Raw genomic sequence first — 26,418 nt, forward strand, 5'->3', positions numbered from 1 at the left:
CACATACGTCAGAGGAAAGAGTGATGTGATTGGTTTAAGCTTCGTCACAGCCTTTTCTGGCTTCGGCCAGTAGCAAACTGAGGCACTTCAGGGAGGCGGGTCAACCACGCGCTTTGGGAAACGGTTGGGCTTAATATCCTTGCCAGACCAATGCTCGCAGAGCTTTGAAGTTGCGTTAGCCAGACTAAGCCAGACCACTACTGAATCACCACCTGAATCTGGGTCGTCTGATCCCGGCATAAAAATGCCCTCATGTCATACCCTATGTAGTTACAGTGAATAGGAATCCTTTTGAAATTTTATTCATCTGTGTGGACATGAGTTCAAGGGGAACTGAAGGGAGATTTTTGATGAAAAAAATTCTCATTTTATTAAATATAGGAATGCATTTTTGATAGCTATTCTGTCACTGCTATACAGTAGCAAGTTATGAGTGTTTGAAATACGCTATGTAATATATCAGTCCATATGTCAAAGCGATGGCCATAAACGAGATTCGCTGAGACCTGTGCGAGACATCGTAGGACGGAAGTAAAACTTACAGCGGAAATCAAAGTGACCAACATCTGCCAACGTTGTCAAAAGACGCGCGCGCTCTCTTTCGAATGCTGACGTAATCAAGCCGGAAGTTTTGTTTGTTTTGATAGCAATCAGGAAAGTTTGAAAAAAGCAGGCAGTAATCATCATTTAAACTCGTTTTTGTGCAATATTTCGTTTGGAAAACAGTTTTCAAAATGGCGGCACTGACACCTGGCTGACACTTGACGTTTCAAAGTCTCGCACAAGTCTCGTGAAGATCGCATGGATAAGCGACGCCTGCTGTGGACCAAACGAACTAAATTCAACACGGCTAAAAACCGAATAGGCCGATAAGTATAATATTTAATTGCAGTTAGTTGCCAATACGAGTCACGATATAAGATTACTAAAACGAAAAACGTAATTGAATAACACGTTAATTAAGAAATAAAGCAAGTTTAAAAAAGACTTCAGTTCCCCTTTAAGATGGTTAACGTTCGCATGGATCGCAGATTAACTAAGAAATGCAGAATCGAGCTAAATATCAATAACAAGAAAACATTACTGCGAAGACCTGCATAAAAAAAATTTTAATTTTGTCTCAGATTTACAACCCCGAGTCCAAAAAAGTTGCGACTTTGGGTGAAAAATAAAATCAGAATGCAATGCTTTGCAAATCCTTTTTGACCCTATACTCAATTGAATACAATACAAGATATTTAATGCTCAAACTGATAAACTTGATTGAGTGTTCATCTCATCTCATTATCTCTAGCCGCTTTATCCTGTTCTACAGGGTCGCAGGCAAGCTGGAGCCTATCCCAGCTGACTACGGGCGAAAGGCGGGGTACACCCTGGACAAGTCGCCAGGTCATCACAGGGCTGACACATAGACATAGACACAGACAACCATTCACACTCACATTCACACCTACGCTCAATTTAGAGTCACCAGTTAACCTAACCTGCATGTCTTTGGACTGTGGGGGAAACCGGAGCACCCGGAGGAAACCCACGCGGACACGGGGAGAACATGCAAACTCCGCACAGAAAGGCCCTCGCCGGCCACGGGGCTCAAACCCGGACCTTCTTGCTGTGAGGCGACAGCGCTAACCACTACACCACCGTGCTGCCTGATTGAGTGTTTATTTCCCAAAAATCTTCCGAATATGAGCTCATCTGAGAAGGACTGACGCAAAGTGGAAAAGTGTACTGTGGTCGGATGAAATGGGACGATAAGATGATTTAGTATAGAATAGTATGACACTGTGAATGTTACTTCTGTCTGTGACAAAGAAATACACCCTGTGTCTGAAATCACTCCCTACTCACTATATAGTGGCCTATATAGTGAAGTCGCCATTTTGTAGTGCTGTCCGAATGTATAGTGAGAATTATTACACCCTATATAGTGCACTCAAAGTATCCCATAATGTATCACGAAAAGCAGTGTACAACTGATGGTACCTAACCAAGCAATATATCCCATCATGCATTGTGGTCGCATTGAAAGAAATCAAATCAAAAGCCTCAAATTTGATTTAATAAAAGGCAGCGACAAAGAAGAAAGTATTCAGCCTTGATTTAAAAGAACTGAAAGATGCAGCAGACACAAAGCACTTTGGATTTATTAATGTGGGAAATACGCTCAGTATAATATGGATTTATCACAAAAAATACATGCATGTATTTATTATTTTGAAAACCCACCAGCCAATTGATCTGGCACGTTTTAATTGTGCGATAGTAATGATGTAAATAACGGCACGACGGAGTGGTTTCCGAAAGTGTTTTTTCATTTTACTAATGAGCTCACTGTATAGTCCTCTATATAGTAATTCCCTATATAGGGAGTAGTGAACGAGTGAGTGATTTCAGACACAGGGACAGTATCACATTTAAATAATATTGGCTGGTGTTGAGTGGTATATCAGACATATTCCATTCAGCTAGCATGATACTGAAGAAGTTGAAGATGAGTGCTAGCTGAATGGAATACATCTGATAGACCATGAAAAAAAGCCAGCCAATATTATTATTATTATTATAATAATACATACATACACACTCGGGGCGGCACGGTGGTGTAGTGGTTAGCGCTGTCGCCTCACAGCAAGAAGGTCCGGGTTCGAGCCCCGTGGCCAGCGAGGGCCTTTCTGTGCGGAGTTTGCATGTTCTCCCCGTGTCCGCGTGGGATTCCTCCGGGTGCTCCAGTTTCCCCCACAGTCCAAAGACATGCAGGTTAGGTTAACTGGTGACTCTAAATTGAGCGTAGGTGTGAATATGAGTGTGAATGGTTGTCTGTGTCTATGTGTCAGCCCTGTGATGACCTGGCGACTTGTCCAGGGTGTACCCCGCCTTTCGCCCGTAGTCAGCTGGGATAGGCTCCAGCTTGCCTGCGACCCTGCAGAAGGATAAAGCGGCTAGAGATAATGAGATGAGATGAGACATACACACTCTTCATATGAATATTCTCGAACGTCAACACTAGCTTACCCACAACTCGGTGCTGTTAGCGTGGCAGTGAAGTAACCTTCCAGCTGGTGTAGCGTTCATCAGTAGTGTTAGCGAATGCTAATAAAGCAGTGCTATCGAGAGCAAGTAACACAGGCTAATGATCAAGAAACTAAGATTTCTGTCTCCACACTCTTCTTCTACACATGCTCGCCACAGTATTTTTCACTCAGACTTAAGTATCCATTTCCTTCTTTAATTTACTTAGTTATTTTTAAAATCAACATCGACAACTACACACAATGGAGCGACCTGGCAGCGAAAATTCTCTCAAAATCTTCCGTATTTAACGAAGCAAACCTGGCGGCCACGTTTGTTTACAAATTGTCACAGTCACTCACTAGCACGGAAGTTTTACACCTCCGACTTGTCTCTTGTCCAGTTTTTTGAGGTCCATTGGTATGTTTTTCTCTTGTAAATATGCATGAATATGATCTAATGAAATTTTGGTAGCCTTTTGGTGTTCAATGTGTCTTTCTCTTCCCCAGAGAACACAAAAATGGTTGCGCACATGCGGCGCAGAAAAGGGTCTCACCGAATATTCGGGTGGCACGGTGGTGTAAGTGGTTAGCGCTGTCACCTCACAGCAAGAAGGTTCTGGGTTTGAGCCCAGCGGCCAGCGAGGGCCTTTCTGTGTGGAGTTTGCACGTTCTCCCAGTGTCCGTGTGGGTTTCCTCCGGGTGCTCCGGTTTCCCCCACAGTTCAAAGACATGTGGTTGGGTTAATATGGTGAGTGCCTTGGGCTGAGCTGCCCTTGAGCGAGGCACCCAACTCCCAAACTGCTCCCTGGGTGCTGCTAACATGGCTGCCCACTGTTCTGGGTATGTGTGTTCACTGCTTCAGATGGGTTAAATGCAGAGAGGAATTTCACAAGCGTGTGATGAATAAAGTTGTTGTTGTTCTTCTAATATTCGCACCAGCTCAGATGTACGACGTCATGTTGTCTTGACAACCATGCAGCATCATAAACCATATTCAGTGCTCATTCTCCATTGGGTAGAGTGGCATAATACACGTAGGATAAGCGATATGCTAACAATATGGCATGCTATCAAACCAAATGAACAAAACCCGCTAGAAGGGAACAGGACACGTTTTTATTCCATCGAAAAAGTGCCCTGTATGTATAATAATTTAGAATAATTAATGTTAATATTAATATTTTTCATTGAAGATATAGTCTTGTAGACGACTATGTAATAGCCTGTGATATTTTGTGGTTTGATGCACCACAATATTGTAGAAGAGATTTGTGAAAGGCATCTAGGAATCAATTGTTCTCCCTCATCCTTAATGCACATTAGTAAAACAGGCAATAAAGCAGCTTTCAGCTCGTTAGTGTTGATCACTCTGATCATCCACACCAATGGAGAGCCACAACAGAGCCACATCTCTCCATCTGTACTGGCTCCCTGATGGTGTGTGCATTATCAACACCAGCAACTCCCCAGTTTACCCGCACCGATCCACTCCTAATGCATTCTGCAGCACAGAGAGCACGTGTGGTACAGAAAGAGAAAGATAGGTGTAATTAATGCGCCTCCATTCACACCTCCCAATATGTAATTAGACGCTTCCTTGTTGGGGGGGGGGGGGGGGGGGGGGGGGTCTGGCACCTTTTGAAAGAAGGGGTTTGCATGTGTGCGTTTTGTGTGCGTGCCTCAGCGTGAGAGCTTAGAATTGAGTCTTGGCATGTAAAATGCTGCTGTGATGTCGAGTCGTCAGCCTGCAATGCACTCTTAAAAACACCTGCAGTGAGCTGCTAAACACCACAGTTACTTACACAGTGAAGCCAGCGCTGCACAATATGAACTAAATGCTACGTGAATATACACATTGGTGAACCCTCAATGTGATCCAGCATCATAAGGTTGCTGGGATTCATGAAAACAGCTATAGAAAGACTTTGAATGGTTTGTTACAAACATTTGCACATTACTATTTTCTGGGCAAAGGCACTGATCACAAAAATGATTTATAAATGATATACTGTGCAGCAAAAAGTTATGGGACAATCTCAGATTTGTATGCTTTCTAAGTAAAAAAAAAAAAAAAGAGAAGCAGAAGTTGGAGGTCCATTTTATAGATAAGAAAACATCCATGGTAACTAATAATAATAATAAATTTATATAGTGCCTTTCGCACACCCAAGGTCGCTTTACCCAAGGGGGTAAAAAAAAAAAAAAAAAAAGTCCCTCCAAAAGAGGGTCAGGATGTAATTCCAATGGCGTAGCTACCACAGTCCTACCAGGCGCACGAAGATAAATCCCACACCGCCTGCACAGCTGCCGGGCAACATCACTCGGACCACTGCGCCATGGATCCACAAAGCGAGCACAGAAGCATTGCCACACGGAGCGCTGGTGTGTCCCAAACCACCTGCACAGCCACTGCGACGCCACTGAGCAACATCGCTCAGAACACCGCACCAAGCACAAAAGCCCCACCGCACAGAGCGCTGGATAACCCCAATGTTAAAAAGAGCAACGAGTTCACCACAGTCCATAGCGAGGAGCACAAGCATCACCCACGGTGCACCAAGGCCTGAAGGGAACCGATGCCAAAACTGGGTCCGGAACTTCGCCACAACGGGCAGACAAAACACTCAAACAAAAAGCAAACATCGAACTACACAAACACAAAAATTACTTTACACATTACAAGCATTTAGCAGACGCTCTTATCTAGAGCAACATACAACAGAATCCTGACATACCCACAACAGTGGGCAGCCGGGGGAGCAGTTGGGGGTTAAGTGCCTCACTCAAGGGAACTGTTGCTTCTTTGACGAGTCCTTCCAGACACTGTCTTCATTTCATTGCTCTGCATTGTATAATCTGGCCAATATTTGGTTTTTAGTTTGGTTTTGGTGGACAACGACAGAAAAGAGCGCTTTGACGAGTGTCTTTATGCTGAAGAGAAACAACAAAACCTCCTTCCCCTCAGGACATCTACACTACCGTTCAAAAGTTTGGGGTCACTTTGAAATTTCCTTATTTTTGAAAGAAAAGCACTGTTCTTTTCAATGAAGATCACTTTAAACTAATCAGAAATACACTCTATACATTGCTAATGTGGTAAATGACTATTCTAGCTAAATTCTACTAAATGTCTGGTTTTTGGTGCAATATCTACATAGGTGCATAGAGGCCCATTTCCAGCAACTATCACTTCAATGTTCTAATGGTACAATCAGTGCGTTTACATGCACATCCAAATCGAGCTACTGTCGGTAATCGAGCTAAGAGTCCCAGCAGGGGTGCCAGAGAAATCCAATCCTACATGCACACAAGGAAATCGAGCTATTGTGTGAGGTACATTGTGCACCTGAGCCACAGGTCCCTACATGCCCCATCGTGTTGGTACACTTCCGGTTGTCGTCATGAAGAAGAGCTATTCAAGAGTATAAACAAAGTTATCAGCAGTGTTGCCAGATACTGCTGACGTTTTCCAGCCCAAAACATGTTCAAATCCTCCAAATTCCACTTAAAACCACCCAATCTGGCAACACTGGCAGTTCAGTGTTCACAAGTTCCGTGCTCAAGCTGTTAGGCTTGCTCTAACAGACTGTATGGCTACAAACTGTCCTGCGCAGACCACTGTTTTGTAAGACAACTTATTTTGCACAATTGTATATTTTTCTAAAGTCCATTTTTTGCTTACAAAATTTTTTTTTTTTGCTTACAATTTAACTTATGTCTTAATAAACACACAAAAATTTCAATTGCTTTGTTTTTATTGACATTCTTCAGATGTTGGACATGTGTGTGTGTGTATATATATATATATATATATATATATATATATATATATATATTATACACACACACACACACACACAAATACAATGACTTGTTTATGTACACAATTCACAGCTATGCAACAGCTGTACAGATGTATTTGGTGATACAGTAAGTGAGCTAAATTTTAACAGTGCAAACAATGCCACAAAAAGAAAAGATTCATGCCGTTGTCATGCTGACCGAGGCTGTTGTGTTTCCCGCTTGTGGTCTCGTCCCTCGTCACTTCCGGAAGGGGCAGTGCTGGAGTAAGTAGCTCGACTACGCAGCTCGATAGGGTATACATGCACTAAGTAGCTCGGCAGAAATCGCATAATCTAGGTCGTGTAGCTCGATTCCGAGAAATCAAGTTCGGTTCAATTTCAGCCGAATTAAGGTGTATACATGGCATTTTGAACTTCGATTTCAGTCGAGCAACGGCAGAAATTCGATTCTCTATGTGCATGTAAACGCACTGAATGTGTTTGCTCATTGCCTCAGAAGGCTAATGGATGATTAGAAAACCCTTGTACAATCATGTTAGCACAGCTGAAAACAGTTGAGCTCTTTAGAGAAGCTATAAAACTGACCTTCCTTTGAGCAGATTGAGTTTCTGGAGCATCACATTTGTGGGGTCGATTAAATGCTCAAAATGGCCAGAAAAATGTCTTGACTATATTTTCTATTCATTTTACAACTTATGGTGGGAAATAAAAGTGTGACTTTTCATGGAAAACACAACATTGTCTGGGTGACCCCAAACTTTTGAACGGTAGTGTATATTCATGTCTAAAAGGCTTTAAAGGACAAAGCTCAGATATGGATGGACAAATACCACAGTATCTTTGAAAAACAGACTTTAGTCCTTCTATATACAACCCCCCCCCCCCCCCCCCCCCCCACACACACACACACACACAAAAAAAAAAAACACCTTTATTTATAACTGGAGCTTAGAAAATAAGGGTGGGTGAAATGACAATATGATATCTATGTTTCAATAAATAATACCTACATCCAGTTTGAGAATTTTGTGGGTATCACGGGTGTTTTATCCAAACAAACAAAGACCCCTACAAAGCATATCCAAGTAGCAGATTGGAAGTTAATCGATTTTTGATCTACTAATTTTATGTACTATATTATCTCATCTCATCTTATTATCTCTAGCCGCTTTATCCTGTTCTACAGGGTCGCAGGCAAGCTGGAGCCTATCCCAGCTGACTACGGGCGGAAGGCGGGGTACACCCTGGACAAGTCGCCAGGTCATCACAGGGCTGTACTATATTATATTGTTAATTATTATACATACAGGCCACTTTTTCCATGGAATAAAAACATGTATTCTATTCCCTTCTAGCGGGTTTATTGATGGCATGCAATATTGTTACCATATCGCTTATCCTCCATGCATTACGCCACTCACCCCAATGGAGAATGAGCGTGCAATACTGTTATAATATTGCATGTTGTCAAGACAACACGACGTCACACATCAGAGCTCATGCGAAGATCCAATGACAAAACTTTTCTGTTGTGCATGCGCACAATCATTTCTTTGTAGGCCGGGAAAGAGAGAAGATCCAGTGCTAGGTTTAAGCATGAGTTAAATAAACTGAAAACTGAAACTGAAGACGCGCTGGACACCTGAAAGGTTATCAAAACTTTATTATATATTCTTCATGCATATTTACAAGAGAAAAACAAACCAATGGACATCAAAAAACTGGAAAAAAGACACGTCGGAGACGTAAAACTTCCGCACTAGCAAGTGACTGTGACAGTTTGTGAACAAACATGGTTGCAAGGTTTGCTTCGTTAAAAGCGGAAGATTTTGAGAGAATTTTGGCTGCCAAGTTGCTCTGTTGTGTGTAGTTGTTGATGTTGATTTTAAAAGTAACTAAGTAAATTATACAGGGAAAATAATAACAGCAATAATAATTATAATATTCGGCTTGACTGCGCTAACACTAGACCAGCTAGAAGGTAACTGGATTGCCGTGCTAACAGCACCGAGTTGCAGGTAAGCTTGCGATGGCCTTCAAAAACGCTGATATAAAGAGAGTATGTATAATAATAATAAAAATATTATTGGCTGGCTTTTTTTTGTGGTCCATCAGATATATTCCATTCAGCTACTCGCCTTAGACTCGTACAATATCATGCTAGCTGAATGGAATGGAACAGACCACGAAAAAAAGCCAGCCAATATTATTCAAATACTACTTTGTAAAGACGGGTATACAGTTGATTATTTATCTGGAAATGTAATATACTTCATACAACTTTGTACATATAATTGTCAGTTGGACCAATTATTTTTTTATTTGCATATCCTATTCAATTAAAAACTAAACATTGTGATATGTAGTGTGGATCATGAAATTTATTTCAAGTATTTTATAGATATGATTATTATAAGTATAATGTAATTAAGCTAATTATGATGAAGGTAAAGGAAGTCATCAGCCCACAATGCACGTGTTGCACTGTTCAGTGTGGTATTGATCATGTAATTCTTTGAACAGCAGCTTAAAATTTCACTAGAGATTATTTAAAACGTGCAACAGCACTCTGCAAAAACCTCAAGCTGCTCTGAGGAGAAAGAGCAAGGTTACATCTGCTATACCTGAATATTGATTTTTATTTCTTTTTCTCCTCTAAAAGAGTCAGAGAGTCTACAGTCTGCTCACATCAATGAAAACATCAGCGATGAAGAGCAAGGTCATATTCATATGAGTCCTATAATTCATTGTGGTCAGTGGGCTGCAGTGCGGAGAGCACCGTCTGACTCTCCGAAGGCCAAACAATAAAAGAAAAAATAAATAAATAAAATTTAAAAAATTTGAGAGAGAGAGAGAGAACCTACAAACATATAACCTCCCCTCCCAGTCCCACTCACGGAATAAGTAAGGATTTCTCTGGCAATATGAGACATTTTTAAAGCATTAAATTTTTAACACAATCTTAACTGATTTCTGTGAATAAATAGCAAATTAGTTTTAATTAATTTTAAGCATTTTAACCAGATCTATTAACGTGACCTTCAGATTGACACTTGTATTAAATATGAGTCTGGTTGGAGCAGATGGTTTCCATGGTTACGGCTTAATTGGGTCGACTATATTGATGAGAAAATGGGGGGGGGGAAATATAATGAAGCAGTCAAGTGTAGTTCAGACAAAAACTGCATCAAAGACATGAAAATTCGAAACTAAAGATGACGAAAAAAAAAACCTGCCAAATGAATGGCTTTGGTTTAGACTTACATGAATCTTTTAATAACATATTATTACCATTCAATATTTTTTGTACTAGTACAGAATTGGTTTGTGATGCAGCACCTCTTGACTGTTCACACCATTACATTTTTATCCCCTGCCCAAACGAAGTTTGGTGGGGGATATAGAAACGGATTCCGTCTGTGCGTCCAATCACATTTTCGTTTCCGAGCCATATCTTTAAAACTACTGAAGATATCTTCATGAAACTTTGTATACATATCAAGAAACATGTGAACTGGTGCCTTTTGCTATTTTGGATTTTTGAAAAAAAAAGTATTTTTCAAATTTTTACATAAAAAATAGATTTTGATCTCGTTTCTAAGAGCACTGTTCATTTCCGGAGCATACATCCAAAACTATTCATGATACGGATTTGAAACTTGGTATACATGTTAACAAGGTGATGTAGATGTGCCTTTTCATACTAAGAAATTTGAGAAATGTAAATTTTTCATGTTTCCATGGAAACAATTTCAGACTTATGGCCCTTTTCCACTACCCTTTTTCAGCTCACTTCAGCTCGCTTCAGCTCACTTCAGCCCGACACGGCTCGCGTTTCGACTACCAAAAACCAGCACGACTCAGCTCGTTTCAGCCCTGCTTAGCCCCTAAAACTCGCACCGTTTTGGAGTGGGGCTGAAGCGAGCCAAGCCGTGCCGAGTGAGGTTGGGGGCGTGAGCAGACACTCCCCTGTGCACTGATTGGTGAGGAGGAGTGTCCTCACACGCCCCGCGAGCGCGCTGGGATCTGTAAACACCGCAAACCCGGAAGAAGAATAATTATGAATTACGAGAATTTCTGAAGCCTTATGCGCCTCGCCTCATCTATACGCTCTTGCCAGTATCTGTTGGCGTTGTAGGTGACAACAAGCCACAGCACCAAGACCAGCAACACTAACGACTCCATGTCCTCCATGTTTATTGTTTACTATTCGGGTCGTGAGACTACCGCTTAAAAGATCACTGAATCAGTGACATACAGAGCATCGTGGACGAGTTCGCGGAGCGCAAGGCTCGTCGTATGCCCTTCAAATAATGCGCGCAGTAGGCTATTGATGTTTTATTATGAGCCATGTACAGTATGTCGCCTAATGTTTTTTTGTTTCTGAGTTACATGTTCGTTTGAAGGACTTAATGTACAAAATAACATAGTTGCACCCCGTAGTGTTGAAATTGGTAAACACCGTGCATTCAGTGAGGTTTGCACCGCCCTCCTTTTATTTCTGACTCTTCCTGTCACCGTTGCAACCTCTGAGCGCTCATTCGTATGCCCTTCAAATAATGTGTGCAGTATAGGCTATTGATGTTTTATTATGAGCCATGTACAGTATCCTAATGTTTTTTGTTTCTGAGTTACATGTTCGTTTGAAGGACTTGATGTACTAAATAACATAGTTGCACCCGGTAGTGTTGAAATTGGTAAACACCGCAGTTGCGGACATTTTGTAGCCTAAAATGATGTTATGATAAGCTTTAATAAAGGGCCCGGTCATTTGCCCCGCCCCCGGCCCGGCTCTGACTTGTTCCGCCACTGTCACTGATGTCACTGTTTGCGCTGCTTAACGACATCACCTGACGTCCACCCACTTTTGCTAACTCCACCCAATGTGTCCACCCACTTCCAGCCAGCACGGTTCAGCGCGGTTGTAGTCGAAATGCAACTCCAACAGCCCCGCTCAGCTCGACTCAGCTCGACTCGGCACGGCTCAGCCGCGTTTGTAGTGGAAAAGCGGCATTAGTCTCTCAGGTTAGTCTTAGGGGTAGGTTTTGTTTCCAGAGCAGAACTTGAAAACTATGAGTGGTATGGTCTTGAAAGTTGGTATACGTGTTGATTTAGTAATGTATATGTGCCTTTTGATGCTATGAAATGTGAGAAATTTGAATTTTTAGTTCAGCTGGACCAAAGGTCCGGTGGGTTTATGCCATGGGCTGCTGAGGTCAGTGTAAAGAGGTAGGATTGGTTTCCTGCAGCAGAACTTGAAAAATGTGACAAATAACATCTTGAAACTTGGTATATAGTTGGTATATAGGGCGGGGGATATAGACGACTCTGTCTTCTTGTTTAATTGTTCATTTGGTCTATAGGCCCAGTTTTGTGGATGTGGATTACTGAGTAAATCATTTCATGCTCTCACTTTGCTATAGAGATAATTTGAATTAAAACTGTACCCGTGCTTGGTTTGATGTGTGTTCTTCTCTAAAGAAAAGGCAAAGAGTAATAAACTGCACAACCAGGTTACAGCTAACCTTAGATAAATGGATTTCACTTGATCAAGAAAGCCAGAGATCGAGCTTCCAGCTTTAGTTACTAAAAACAAATTACAACTTTTCCTACAGCCAGTATGCAAACTTGCAAGAGTATCGAATTTACATACTCGTCCCTAAATACTTCAAACACAAGTCTTAATATATTTTCTCGAGAAAAGATGCTGTGAACTAATGATCATACCCTGTACTAAAAAGCTCAAGGAGTCAGTGTTTGTTTTCCCTTTGGAAACTGGTGTTCGTATGTGTGTACATGTACAAAAGTGCTGAGAGACCACAACATTGCAACTGTACTACAGCAGCTTAAACACAGCTTATCTTAGAAACTGGGTTTCTTAATAATAATAATAATAATAATAATAATAATAATAATAATTTAAAAAAAATACAATTTCATTAATATTAGAAATTTAAACAGCAAGTTAAGAGTATGCATACAGTAAAGCGCACACAAGCATTACAAATTTGTGATCTTGATTTTGTATTGTTACTATATTAAACTACAACCCCAAATCAGAAAAAATTGGGATAGTATGGAAAATGCAGATTTAAAAAAAAAAAAGTTATTTTTTTTTAAATGCAATGATTTCTAAATGTATTTTGACTTATATTTCATTGCACACCATATGAACGCAAGATATTTTTTATTTTTTTTTGTCTGGAACTTCATTTCATTTGTTAATATTCATCCATTCCTGCATTTCAGGCCTGCAACACATTCCAAAAATAGTTAGGAAAGGGCAAGTTAGGGCTAGTAATGAGGTAAAACAATTAAATAATGATGAGATTTGAAACAGGTGATATCAACAGGTGATTATAATCATGATTTGGTACAAAATCAGTATCCAGGAAAGGCCTAGTCTTTTAAGAGCAAAGATGGGCCGAGGATCTCCAGTTTGCCAGAAAATGCATGAGAAAATTATTAAAATATTTAAAAAACAATGTTCCTCAAAGAAAGATACAAAGGAATTTGGATATTTCACCCTCTACGGTGCATATCATTATTAAACGATTCAAGGAATCTGGAGGAATTTCAGTGTGTAAAGGGCTCAAGCCTAATCTGAACACCTGTGATCTCAGATCCCTCAGATGGCTCTGCATCAAGAACAGTCGTTCATCTATAGCTGATATAACCACATGGGCTCAGGATTACTTTGGCAAACCTTTGTCAAGCTCTACAATACAGAGTTACATCTGTAAATGCCAGTTAAAACTTTACTATGCAAAAAGGAAGCCTGATGTTAAGTGTGTCCAGAAGCACCGTCGACTTCTCTGGGCTCGGAGGCATCTGGGATGGACCATCACACAGTGGAAACATGTATTGTGGTCAGATGAATCAGTATTTCATGTCTTTTTTGTAAGAAATGGACAACATGTGTTCTGAACCAAAGACTAAAAGGACCATCCAGACTGTTACCAGCAACAAGTCCAAAAGTCAGGGTGTGTCATGGTACGGGGTTGTGTCAATGCACATGGTAAAGGTAACTTACACTTCTGTGATGGCAGCATTAACGCAGAAAAGTACACCGAGATTTTGGAGCAACATACGCTGCCTTCAAGATGACATTTTTCCAGGGATATTTCAACAAGACAATGTAAAACCACATTCTGCGCACATTACAAAGGCGTGGCTGTGGAAGAAGAGGGCTCTGTCCCCAATAGAGAATGTGTGGTGAATTCTGAAATGAAAAATATGACGATGACAATCCCGTACTGTTACACATCTTAAGACCTGTTTGCAGGAAGAATGGAACAAAATAACACCTGAAACACTTCATCAGTCAGTGTCTTCAGTCCCTAAACATCTTTTCAACATTGTAAAAAGAAATAGTAACATTATAAAGTGGTAAATGCTTTACCGTCCCAACTTTGAAATGTTTTGCAAGAATCAAAATTTTAATTGTGTTTATTATAAACAAACAACAAAATTCACAGGGTAAAACAAATAATATGATTTTGTATTGCTTTGAGTGTAATAGAAAAAGGTCAAAGATTATTTACAAATCATTGCTTTCAATTTTAATTTCAACATATTGTCCCAACTTTTTCTGATTTGGGGTTGTATTTCATACGATAGAGTGCCGAGAGATGAGTTATGGTATTGTATGAAAAAGTGTGGAGTGAATGAGAAGTATATCAGAGTGGTGCAAGACATGTATGAGAACAGTGAAACAGCAGTGAGGTGTGCAGTTGGAATGACTGAATGGTTCACGGACTTCATCAAGGATCTGCTTTGAGTCCTTTCTTCTTTGCCATAGTGATGGATAGCTTGACGGATGAAGTGATGCAAGAGTCACCATGGAACATGATGTTTGCGGATGATATTGTGATATGTGGTGAAAGTAGAAAGGAGGTTGAGCTGGGTTTGGAGAGATGGAGGTATGCATTGGAATTAAGAGGAATGAAGGTGAGCAGTAGCAAAACAGAATACATGTGCATCAGTGAGAATGGGAATGAGAGTGTAGTGAAGATGCAAGGAGTAGACGTGAAGAAAGTTGGTGAATTCAAGTACCTGGGGTCAACTGTGCAGGAAAATGGGGGCTGCGATAGTGAGGTGAGAAAGAGAGCGCAGGCAGGGTGGAGCAGTTGGAGAAGGATTTCGGGAGTCATTTGTGATAGGAAAGTCCCAGCAAAAGTGAAAGGTAAGATGTATAAGAGAGTAGTGAGACCAGCTGTGATGTATGGATTGGAGACCGTACCCTTAACGAAGAGACAGGAGGCAAAGTTGGAGGTGGCAGAGTTGAGGATGTTAAGGTTTGCGATGGGAGTGACGAGGTTGGACAGGATAAGGAACGAGCACATCAGAGGGACAGCACATGTGAAGAGCTTGGGAATGAAGCTAAGAGAGATGAGACTGAGATGGTATGGGCACATCCTGAGAAGAGATGCAGAGCATGTTGGAAGGAGAATGTTGAGGATGGAGCTGCCAGGCACACGAAAACGAGGAAGGCCAAAGAGGAGATACATGGATGTGGTGAGAGAGGACATGAAAGTGGCAGGTGTGGTAGAGAAGGATGCTGAAGACAGGGCGCAATGGAGACGAAAGATCCGCTGTGGCGACCCCTAATCGGGAGCAGCCAAAAGAAGAACAGGGGTTGTATTTCATGCACGTTTTCCTAGCCTGGGTATACAAAGCAGACTGTCGCCTGTGCAGGGCTTAAAGGCAGGATAGGTAATTTTGGAGAAACCAGCAAGAATAAGCTAAAGTTGAAAGTATCCAAATTAAAAAAAATATATATATATCCCACCCCTTCCCTTCAGCCCTCCCTCCAATAGCCACTTTCTGGTCACTTATGTGCTTTCAAGTTGATATATGAGCATACAGGTTCTCTCAGACTATACTAATCCAGTTCACATGTGTGATCACAGTACTAAATTAACCTGTTTGGAATTATTATGATTAATAAATCTGATAGAGGTCATCTTTGATTTGTTAAGGTTTTGGGTTTTTTATCTAAATTATCGATGTCCAAGTTAAATTTGTAAAATAAATAAATAAATAAATAATCCTGCAACTTTTTTTGTTCAGTAGTTTTTCAGTATTCAAATGCATTTCGATAAAAATGTTTTTTATTGCACTTACTGTGGATAACCAGGATATAAATCAGTACTCTAACTACAGCTCCTATCTATCTGTGAGCCTGCACTCTATTTTTAGCTGCTAATGAAGGGAGAGAGGCAGAAAGCCTCAGGCCTGACTATCGGTGGGTGAATGGAACAAGTGAGATGCTGACAGGAACGGTGGTGATGATGATGATGATGAGTGTGTGTGCGCTGCTGACAGTGTATATTGGTGTACTTGCTGCTGCGAGTCTTCACGAGACAGAAAGCCAATGATGGAAATATTGCCAAATACGCTGACGTAACAGGAGTTTAATGGTTTACACCAACATAGAGCACTATCCTGAAATGCTTGGCTCACTGACACACATAACAGAGCTGTAAGAAAATAAGCAGGAGGGAAGAGAAGATATTTTCACAAAGACATGAGCAGGGAGGTCAGGGAGCCACAATACAGGCTCCAGGGCAGGGGTCTGAGCTCCATAACAAGGGGAAAGAGAGAGAGAGAGAGAGCTGGGGAGGGTGTGTGAATGAGGAAAAGCGAAACACACATGCTTATGTACTACGTGCACCCATACACACACACACACACACACACACCATTAATCCATATTCCAGTCAGACAAAGGCTTGTGGTGTTGACTGAAAACAGCTCTGTACTTCAGCATCACTTGGCACAAGGTCACCTTTAGAGCCTGTTGAAAACGTTCTCATCAACGGTTCATGAATACTGCAGGCGTTTTGTAACTGTCTAAACAAAGCCTGACCATGCAAAATAAATGCCAGCAGCATTGCCCCGGTTTCTAGGAAACCATTTTCCATGGCACACAGAAGGGGCTGGTGATTAGAGAGTCGTCTTAAAAATGTTCTAAACAATTAAAAAAACAAAAAAAACAATAAGACTAACCACAATACCCTAACTGACCGACTCTCTCTTTTTCACTCACTCACACCTGGACTATCCTTGCAAGGGCCTTACATGTTGCACCTAATGCAGATCAGACAAAAATTAATTCAGCCTGATTTTGTCACGGTTGACAAATTTCCAGCACTGGGACAAAAAAAGGAATGTTGGGAATGACAAATAAGCCTTGCAGTGTGACAATCAAAAAACAGCAATGAAGCTTCTGGGACACCCCATGACAAAAAACCTAGCAAGTCGAATTTTTTCTCACGTAGTTTGACTCCTATGACGTGTTCCTTGATAGTCATGACTGACAATTTCTTGATACTCCTCCCAGATGACATAGAAGGACATGAAAGATGATTGGTCGGAGTCAAACTTACAGCGTTGCCAGTCTCTTGACCAAAACACGGCAAGAATTTATGGCACTGCGATTACCTACTATGACATGGTGACCATCTTGAAAGATGAAAATGTCATGCAGTCTGATCCTGGCATGAATCTCATGTTAACCCAAGTAACCAAAAGGAAACATCTGGGTTCTTTTAGGTTGTTTTTTTAAATAAAAGTTGTTTAAAAAAAGAATTCCCTAATGAAGAGCAGCCAAATGTCCCTACAAGGTCAAATGGTCAGATAATCAACAGGTCCCCCCCCCAGTCAAAAAAAATACCAACAAAAAAAACAAGAATGCTCTGAGAGCACAATATCCCCTGCTACAATATATTGCAAATGAAATTGCAATATGCATATTCTGTCATATAACAAAGACTTTTGCCAAGTTTCGTGAAATTCCTCCAAAAATTGTGAGAGGAGTTGATTTCAGAAGACGAGAATTCTTTCTGGGACGGACGGACGCCACAACATAATCCCCCCCAGGGCCTTTCAGAGGTGAAGTGGCCAAGTGGTTAGAGCGCTAGACCATTAAGCGAATGGTCCCCGGTTCGAGCCTCGCCTCGGACGGTGATCTGGGGCTTGCCTCCTGTCCACCCAGCAGTGAATGGGGACCTGGTGGAAACACTGGGGAAGTTAAAGGCGGCGAGGAAAGAAACTGGCCACCCTACCTCACCATGCCGACGGCCTAGACAGAGTGTGCTCTCTAACAGGCACTCCCCAGCGTACGTACGAAAAACGTATATGGGACACTTTGACTTTAGGGCCTTTCAGCCAGCAGGGAATGAAAATTAGAAGTAAAATTTAGTTCAAAATGAGAAAGTCAACTTTAAATTAGAGAAGACAATAAACAAGTCAAACTCAATACCAATGGTGTCGATGCTTCCACCACCATGGCCAGTCCATGCTGTTCTGATAAACAATTTAGCAACTGCCCTTAAAATATACAGGGCAGTGGTAGCTCAGTGGTTAAGATATTGGACTATTAACCTGAAGGTCATGAATTCAAATCCCTGCATCACTATATAAATCCTACTCAGTGTCAAAGGCATAAAAACAATGAGAATTTTTCAAGAGCTTGAAAACCACAATGTGAAATCTGAGCCTCGTCACATCTTAAAATATGATCTAGCCAATGGGTACATGGTCAAAGATAAAATACATAAATATAGGTTGCAGTTAGGCTGATTTTACATAATTTCAGCTGAAAAATAGATGCAGTAGGACTGGGGAAAAGTCCTGATCAATTCTGCATCATTAGTTTCGCACTTCTGTTTTATGGAATAAACTTTTGGATTTTTTTTTTTTTAAAGTTGAAAAAGACCACAGAGCTAACATTAGCAGTCACGCCAACACACTTCACTCTACATAAAAATAGAAGAAAGCCACAAGGCTATATAATGATTTCATCCATTTTTAATTTCTTCAATGTTTCCTTGTAGCTAATATTTTGCTAGATTTTAGCTTAAGAGATCAGCATAATCAATAAATATCCCAATGCACTTGTTGCACATAGCCAATAGCGATCCTGAATCTTGGGCATCTAGGACATTTCCAGTTTCAGTTGTATTGTATGTTTGGAAAACTTGTGTATAAATATCCAGATTTTCCAGGATCACTACAGTCTGGAAAGCAAATCAGGATTTAAAATATTATAAGTGACGTTCAGTGTTGCTTGAAAGTTTGTGAACTCTTTAGACTTTTCTATAATTTCTGTATAAATATGACCTAAAACAACATCAGATTTTCACACAAGGCCTAAAAGTAGATAAAGAGAACCCAGTTAAACAAATGAGACAAAAATATGATACTTGGTCATTTATTTATTGAGGAAAATGATCCAATATTACATACAGTGGTGGGCAAAAGTTTACATACCCCAACAGAATGTTTTGTTTCTTGGCTATTTCTAAGAGAAATTGAATGATAATACACAAAAACCTTTATTTCACTTGTGGTTAACGGTTGGCTGAAGCCATTTATTGTCAAGAAAATGTCAAGAAAATGTTAACTCTTTTTAAACCATTATGACAACAAAAAAACTACACAAATGACCCTGATCAAAAGTTTACATACCCCAATTCTTAATACTGTGTATTTCCCCCTTTAACATCAATAACAGCTTGAAGTCTTTTCTGATCGTTGTCAATGAGTCTCTTTATCTTTTCAGATGGTAAAGCTGCCCATTCTTCTTGGCAAAAAGCCTCCAGTTCCTGTAAAGTCTGGGGCTGTCTTGCATGGACTGCACGTTTGAGGTCTCCCCAGAGTGGCTCAATAATGTTGAGGTCAGGAGACCGAGATGGCCACTCTAAGACCTTCACTTTATGCTGTTGTAGCCACTGACAAGTTGATCTGGCCTTGTGTTTTGGATCATTGTCGTGCTGGAATGTCCAAGTTCGTCCTATGCGCAGCTTCTGGGCTGAGGCGTGTAGATTTTCCTCTGGTATTTTTTGATAAGTGACTGCATTCATCCTGTCATCAACTCTTACCAAATTTCCAGTGCCTTTGTAGTTCACACATCCCCAAAACATCAGAGATCCACCACCATGTTTCACTGTGGGAATGGTGTAGTTTTCATCATAGGCCTTGTTGATTCCTCGCCAGATGTAGCGTTTAGTGTTGTGCCCAAAAAGTTCAATTTTGGTCTCATCACTCCACACAACTTTTTGCCAGAAGGTTTGGGGTGTGTCTCTGTGCAGTCTGGCATATCGTAGACAGGCTTCTTTGTGGCATTTGCGTAGAAGGGGCTTTCTTCTAGCAACTCTCCCATGCAGCCCATTTCTTCTCAAGGGTCTCCTAATTGTACTCTTTGAAACATCCACATCAACTTGTTTCAGAGAATCTCGAAGTGCACCAGATGTTATTTGGGGCTTCTTCTTTACATCACGCACAATTCTTCTAGCAGTGGTGGGTGAAATTTTTCTTGGTCTACCTGAACGGGCTTTGGTGTCTACAGAGCCCCTGACTTTCCACTTCTTGATTATTGTTTGAACAGTGCTGACTGACATTTTTAATTGCTTTGATATTTTCTTATATCCCTTCCCTGATTTATAAAGTTCAACTACCTTTTCACGCAGGTCCTTTGACAATTCCTTTGATTTTCCCATGGCTCAATCTCAAAGATGACGCGCAGCACTGGATGAGGGATAAAAGGTTCTCTCAAAAGTCCAGCAATTTACTGACTTTTATTTTCACCCACTAATTAGAAGAAAACAGATCACAGGTGAAGGTAGTTGCCTTTAATTCCCATTCAGTCCTGTTTATGTCAAATTGTGTACAGGTTTTCAGGCCAATTCACAGGGGTATGTAAACTTTTGATCAGGGTCATTTAGGTAGTTTTTGTTGTTTTCATGGTTTTCAAAGAGTAAACGCAGTAATGAATGCAATAAATAGCTTCAGCCAACCATTAACCACAAGTGAAATAAAGGTTTTTGTGTATTATCATTCAATTTCTCTTAGAAATAGGCAAGAAATGAAACATTCTGTTGGGGTATGTAAACTTTTGCCCACCACTGTATCTGTGAGTGGCAAAAGTATGTGAACCTCTAGGATTAGCAGTTAATTTGAGGGTGAAATTAGAGTCAGGTGTTTTCAATCAATGGGATGACAATCAGGTGTGAGTGGGCACCCTGTTTTATTTAAAGAACAGGGATCTATCAAAGTCTGATCTTCACAACACATGTTTGTGGAAGTGTATCATGGCACGAACAAAGGAGATTTCTGAGGACCTCAGAAAAAGCGTTGTTGATGCTCATCAGGCTGGAAAAGGTTACAAAACCATCTCTAAAGAGTTTGGACTCCACCAATGCACAGTCAGACAGATTGTGTACAAATGGAAGAAATTCAAGACCATTGTTACCCTCCCCAGGAGTGGTCGACCAGCAAAGATCACTCATAGAGCAAGGCGTGTAATGGTTGGCGAGGTCACAAAGGACCCCAGGGTAACTTCTAAGCAACTGAAGGCCTCTCTCACACTGGCTAATGTTAATGTTCATGAGTCCACCATCAGGAGAACACTGAACAACAATGGTGTGCATGGAAGGTTGCAAGGAGAAAGCCACTGCTCTCCAAAAAGAACATTGCTGCTCGTTTGCAGTTCGCTAAAGATCATGTGGACAAGCCAGAAGGCTATTGGAAAAATGTTTTGTGGACTGATGAGACCAAAATAGAACTTTTTGGTTTAAATGAGCAGCGTTATGGTTGGAGAAAGGAAAAACGCTGCATTCCAGCAGAAGAACCTTATCCCATCTGTGAAACATGGTGGTGGTAGTATCCTGGTTTGGGCCTGTTTTGCTGCATCTGGACCAGGACAGCTTGCCATCACTGATGGAACAATGAATTCTGAATTATACCAGCGAATTCTAAAGGAAAATGTCAGGACATCTGTCCATGAACTGAATCTCAAGAGAAGGTGGGTCATGCAGCAAGACAACGACCCTAAGCACACAAGTCGTTCTACCAAAGAATGGTTAAAGAAGAATAAAGTGAATGTTTTGGAATGGCCAAGTCAAAATCCTGACCTTAATCCAATCGGAAATGTTGTGGAAGGACCTGAAGCGAGCAGCTCATGTGAGGAAACCCACCAACATCCCAGAGTTGAAGCTGTTCTGTATGGAGGAATGGGCTAAAATTCCTCCAAGCCGGTGTGCAGGACTGATCAACAGTTACCGCAAACGTTTAGTTGCAGTTATTGCTGCACAAGGGGGTCACACCAGATACTGAAAGCAAAGGTTCACATACTTTTGCCACTCACAGATATGTAATATTGGATCATTTTCCTCAATAAATAAATGACCAAGTATAATATTTTTGTCTCATTTGTTTAACTGGGTTCTCTTTATCTACTTTTACGACTTGTGTGAAAATCTGATGATGTTTTAGGTCATATTTATGCAGAAATATAGAAAATTTTAAAGGGTTCACAAACTTTCAAGCACCACTGTATACAGCCTTACTTATTGTGGCTGGCTAAGTATTATACAACAGTGAAGTTTAAATTATTCACTCAGTCTTACAAAAAACCACAGCGAAAAAAAACAACAACAAAAAAACAAAGCTATTGGATCAGAGTCTGGTTAATCTCTGATCTTTACAGGATTGTCTTTCAACATAACGTTCTCATAAACACCTGATGTCCGGAAATCCAGAAGACTTTCAGCTCAGAGTCTCTGCTTTTGTCTGCACCTCATTTGAGCCACTCGAAGAAAATGACATACTATTAGCCACATGGAAAGTGGCCTGGGAGAAAATTACAGATAATAACAGAGTGTAGCTAATGCACAAACCTAATAATGATGCCACTTTATGTGTAAAATCACACCATCACTGGAAGACATGAACACTTTGGAACATTCGGGCGTCTTGCAGAGAGGAGACGGTTTAAACAGAACCCCAGCTAAGACCCCCTGACTGATGTGGGAGTCATTTGTAAGTGGGCTAGGGCTAAACCCCAGAATTATTCCCCTTATGTCAGACGAGGGTCCTCAGCATTAATAATGCAGCCTCCACTGGCAGCAGTCTGTGGAGATTAATACAGGTCTCATCAGCCGAGCAACTGAAGCTGCTTCTCTGGTAAAAGCAGACTACAACTGAAAATGTCACCTCAACTGAATTTTTAATATTCTCCAGAGCACGCTGTCCATATCGCCGGGAATCCCGTGATGAACAGTCTGTCTGCTTAACGGTTCCTAATCCTCTCGCTCCCTCTCCCCACAGCTTCCTTCTCTCCTCTGGCAGAGATATGAAGGAATTGAGAGAGGATCTGTTTCCTGTCTGTGTGTGAAGAGATGTGCCGTCTCTTCACATTAACCCCACTCTGCTTAAAATACTTACTTCAGCTACATTTAAGAAAGCTTATCAAAGTCATGCAGCTAAATCTAAGTGTGAACAGGACAGACTTCAACTGAAAGGATAATAATAATCAAGCAAATACAGGAGGGACTGATTATTTGTGGAAAATGTTAAAATGGACTCGTGTGAGAACAGGTGGAGGGCAGAACGTCTTTGAGACCTCGAGAAACAAAGACAGAAGGGTTTTGCTGTCTGTAAAAGTGGTTGATGATGGATGCGTGCTGGAAGTCACACCTGTTAAGAATGCCTGGAGGATTTAAGCAGCTCCCCGCCTTTATCTGCAAACCCCCCGCACACACACAAACCACAAAAGCACTGAATTCATCTGCATTTACACAATGCCATTTTTCTTTCTCTCTCTCCCTCACATTGTTAACAGCTGCGTACGTGTGTGGGCTGGTTCAAACAGGACAAGACATCATCATGTGCACATTCAGGAGGGTCCCATCTGATGGGTTTGGAATGAACAGTGATAATAGAATGCAAAATAAACAAACAAGCAAACAAAAGCCAAACAGAAGCAAACTAGAAAAATGCCAGTTCCACACCTGAGCGCAGTGAGGCATGTACAGTAATTCTCTCGGAAGCTTATATCATATAAAGCATGCACGCATTTAAATGATACATATTTGTAATGTGGGGCGGCACGGTGGTGTGGTGGTTAGTGCTGTCGCCTCACAGCAAGAAGGTCTGGGTTCGAGCCCCATGGCCGGCGAGGGCCTTTCTGTGCGGAGTTTGCATGTTCTCCTCGTGTCCGCGTGGGTTTCCTCCGGGTGCTCCGGTTTCCCCCACAGTCCAAAGACATGCAGGTTAGGTTAACTGGTGACTCTAAATTGACCGTAGGTGTGAATGTGAGTGTGAATGGTTGTCTGTGTCTATGGCCAAGTTTACATTAGACCGTATCAGCGGATCATTAGATTAACATTTTTAAAACGATTAGTGTGCACACAGCAACGCCAATACATAGATACGCTCGGCTCCGCAGGCATCCTGCGCTCCAAATCACTCCGCCCTGAACAGCGAGTGCCCTCCGGAGGGTGCGCACTCCAGTCATGCGCAGCTCACAGAGCGCGCGAGTGAAGTGCACAAACAGTTATTCGGGACTGAGCCGCTGTGTGTGTGATCCCAGCGCATATCACTTACCACTTGCAAGTGGAAGGATGGCAAGCCTAAAGACAATCATAACTACACAATGGGCAGTATTTGCATCAGTATTTGCAGTATTTTCATACTTTTATACTCTTTAATGAAAGGTGATACAAGGCGGAAGTCCGCGCCGTTTTTCAGCAGTCGCGTCACATGACCAACGCCAGCGAATCAGGAAGGTGGATGTCACAGTGACGTTGTCCAATGGAGACGCCAGCTAGAGCTCAGCACAGCGTATTCGCGTATCTCAATGTTTACACAGCACCGGACCAGACACGATCTGGATTGAATACGTGGACCCTGGCGGATTCCCGTTTCCCGGCGTTTCCAGGCGGTTTAATGTAAACGGACAGTGCATCTGCGAAGAAAACGAGACAGATACGGTCTAATGTAAACTTGGCCTATGTGTCAGCCCTGTGATGACCTGGCGACTTATCCAGGGTGTACCCCGCCTTTCGCACGTAGTCAGCTGGGATAGGCTCCAGCTTGCCTGCGACCCTGTAGAACAGGATAAAGCGGCTAGAGATAATGAGATGAGATGAGATGAGATGAGATATTTGTAATGTTGGGAAAAAAAATGTATACGTTGCATATTTTAATTGATTTTGTCTAAAGCACACTGAACCCACTTTTTTTCCCCCAGATTTCATATTAATATATGTTCATGTGAAAAAAATAAGTACATCCCATGGAAACTGTAGACTTTTCTCAACATATTAAAGGAGAACTGAAGTCATTTTTAAACTTGCTTTATTTCTTAATTAACGTGTTATTCAATTACGTTTTTGGTTTTAGTAATCTTATATCGTGACTCATATTGGCAACTAATTGCAATTAAATGTTATACTTATCGGCCTGTTCGGTTTTTAGCCGTGTTGAATTTAGTTCGTTTGGTCCACGGCAGGTGTCGCTTATCCGCGCGATCTTCACGAGACTTGTGTGAGACTTCGAAACGTGAAGTGTCAGCCAGGCGTCACTGCCACCATTTTGAAAACTGTTTTCCAAACGAAATATTGCACAAAAACGAGTTTAAATGACGATTACTGCCTACTTTTTTCAAACTTTCCTGATTGCTATCAAAATAAACAAAACTTCCGGCTTGATTACGTCAGCATTCGAAGGAGGGGGCGTGCGTCTTTTGACAACGTTGGCAGATGTTGGTCGCTTTGATTTCTGCTGTACGTTTTACTTCCATCCTACGATGTCTCGCACAGGTCTCAACGAATCTCTTTGCTTTGACATGTGGACTGATAACACAGCATATTTCAAACACTCATAACTTGCTATACCAGTGACAAAATAGCGATCAAAAATGCATTCCTGTATTTAATAAAATTAGATAAATAGAATTTTGATAATAAAAAAATTTGCCTTCAGTTCTTCTTTAAAGAAGCAAACATTTCACTCTCTTTGATCCAGTGCCTACAGATAAAGATGATATAGTCCTACAAACGACACATAAAAGTGACATTTTGTAGTCATTTTCATAATTAAAAAAAAAGTCAAAAAAGTAAGGACACCCTGGAAAAAGTAAATTACAACCCCGATTCCAAAAAAGTTGGGACGAAGTACAAATTGTAAATAAAAACGGAATGCAATAATTTACAAATCTCAAAAACTGATATTGTATTCACAATAGAACATAGACAACATATCAAATGTCGAAAGTGAGACATTTTGAAATTTCATGCCAAATACTGGCTCATTTGAAATTTCATGACAGCAACACATCTCAAAAAAGTTGGGACAGGGGCAATAAGAGGCTGGAAAAGTTAAAGGTACAAAAAAGGAACAGCTGGAGGACCAAATTGCACTCATTAGGTCAATTGGCAATAGGTCATTAACATGACTGGGTATAAAAAGAGCATCTTGGAGTGGCAGCGGCTCTCAGAAGTAAAGATGGGAAGAGGATCACCAATCCCCCTAATTCTGCGCCGACAAATAGTGGAGCAATATCAGAAAGGAGTTTGACAGTGTAAAATTGCAAAGAGTTTGAACATATCATCATCTACAGTGCATAATATCATCAAAAGATTCAGAGAATCTGGAAGAATCTCTGTGCGTAAGGGTCAAGGCAGGAAAACCATACTGGGTGCCCGTGATCTTCGGGCCCTTAGACGGCACTGCGTCACATACAGGCATGCTTCTGTATTGGAAATCACAAAATGGGCTCAGGAATATTTCCAGAGAACATTATCTGTGAACAT

The 26,418-nt window shown here is 41.1% G+C and overlaps 1 protein-coding gene across 1 annotated transcript in view; it reads right to left on the reverse strand.

The window, feature by feature from the left end:
* Window positions 1-26,418, reverse strand: part of mettl16 (methyltransferase 16, N6-methyladenosine) — a 93,972-nt gene that overhangs the window by 48,923 nt on the left and 18,631 nt on the right. The gene's annotated exons all lie outside the window — the stretch shown is intronic.

This window comes from Neoarius graeffei, chromosome 17 (genome assembly GCF_027579695.1).
Source record: "Neoarius graeffei isolate fNeoGra1 chromosome 17, fNeoGra1.pri, whole genome shotgun sequence".
NCBI classification, from domain to species: Eukaryota; Metazoa; Chordata; class Actinopteri; order Siluriformes; family Ariidae; genus Neoarius; species Neoarius graeffei.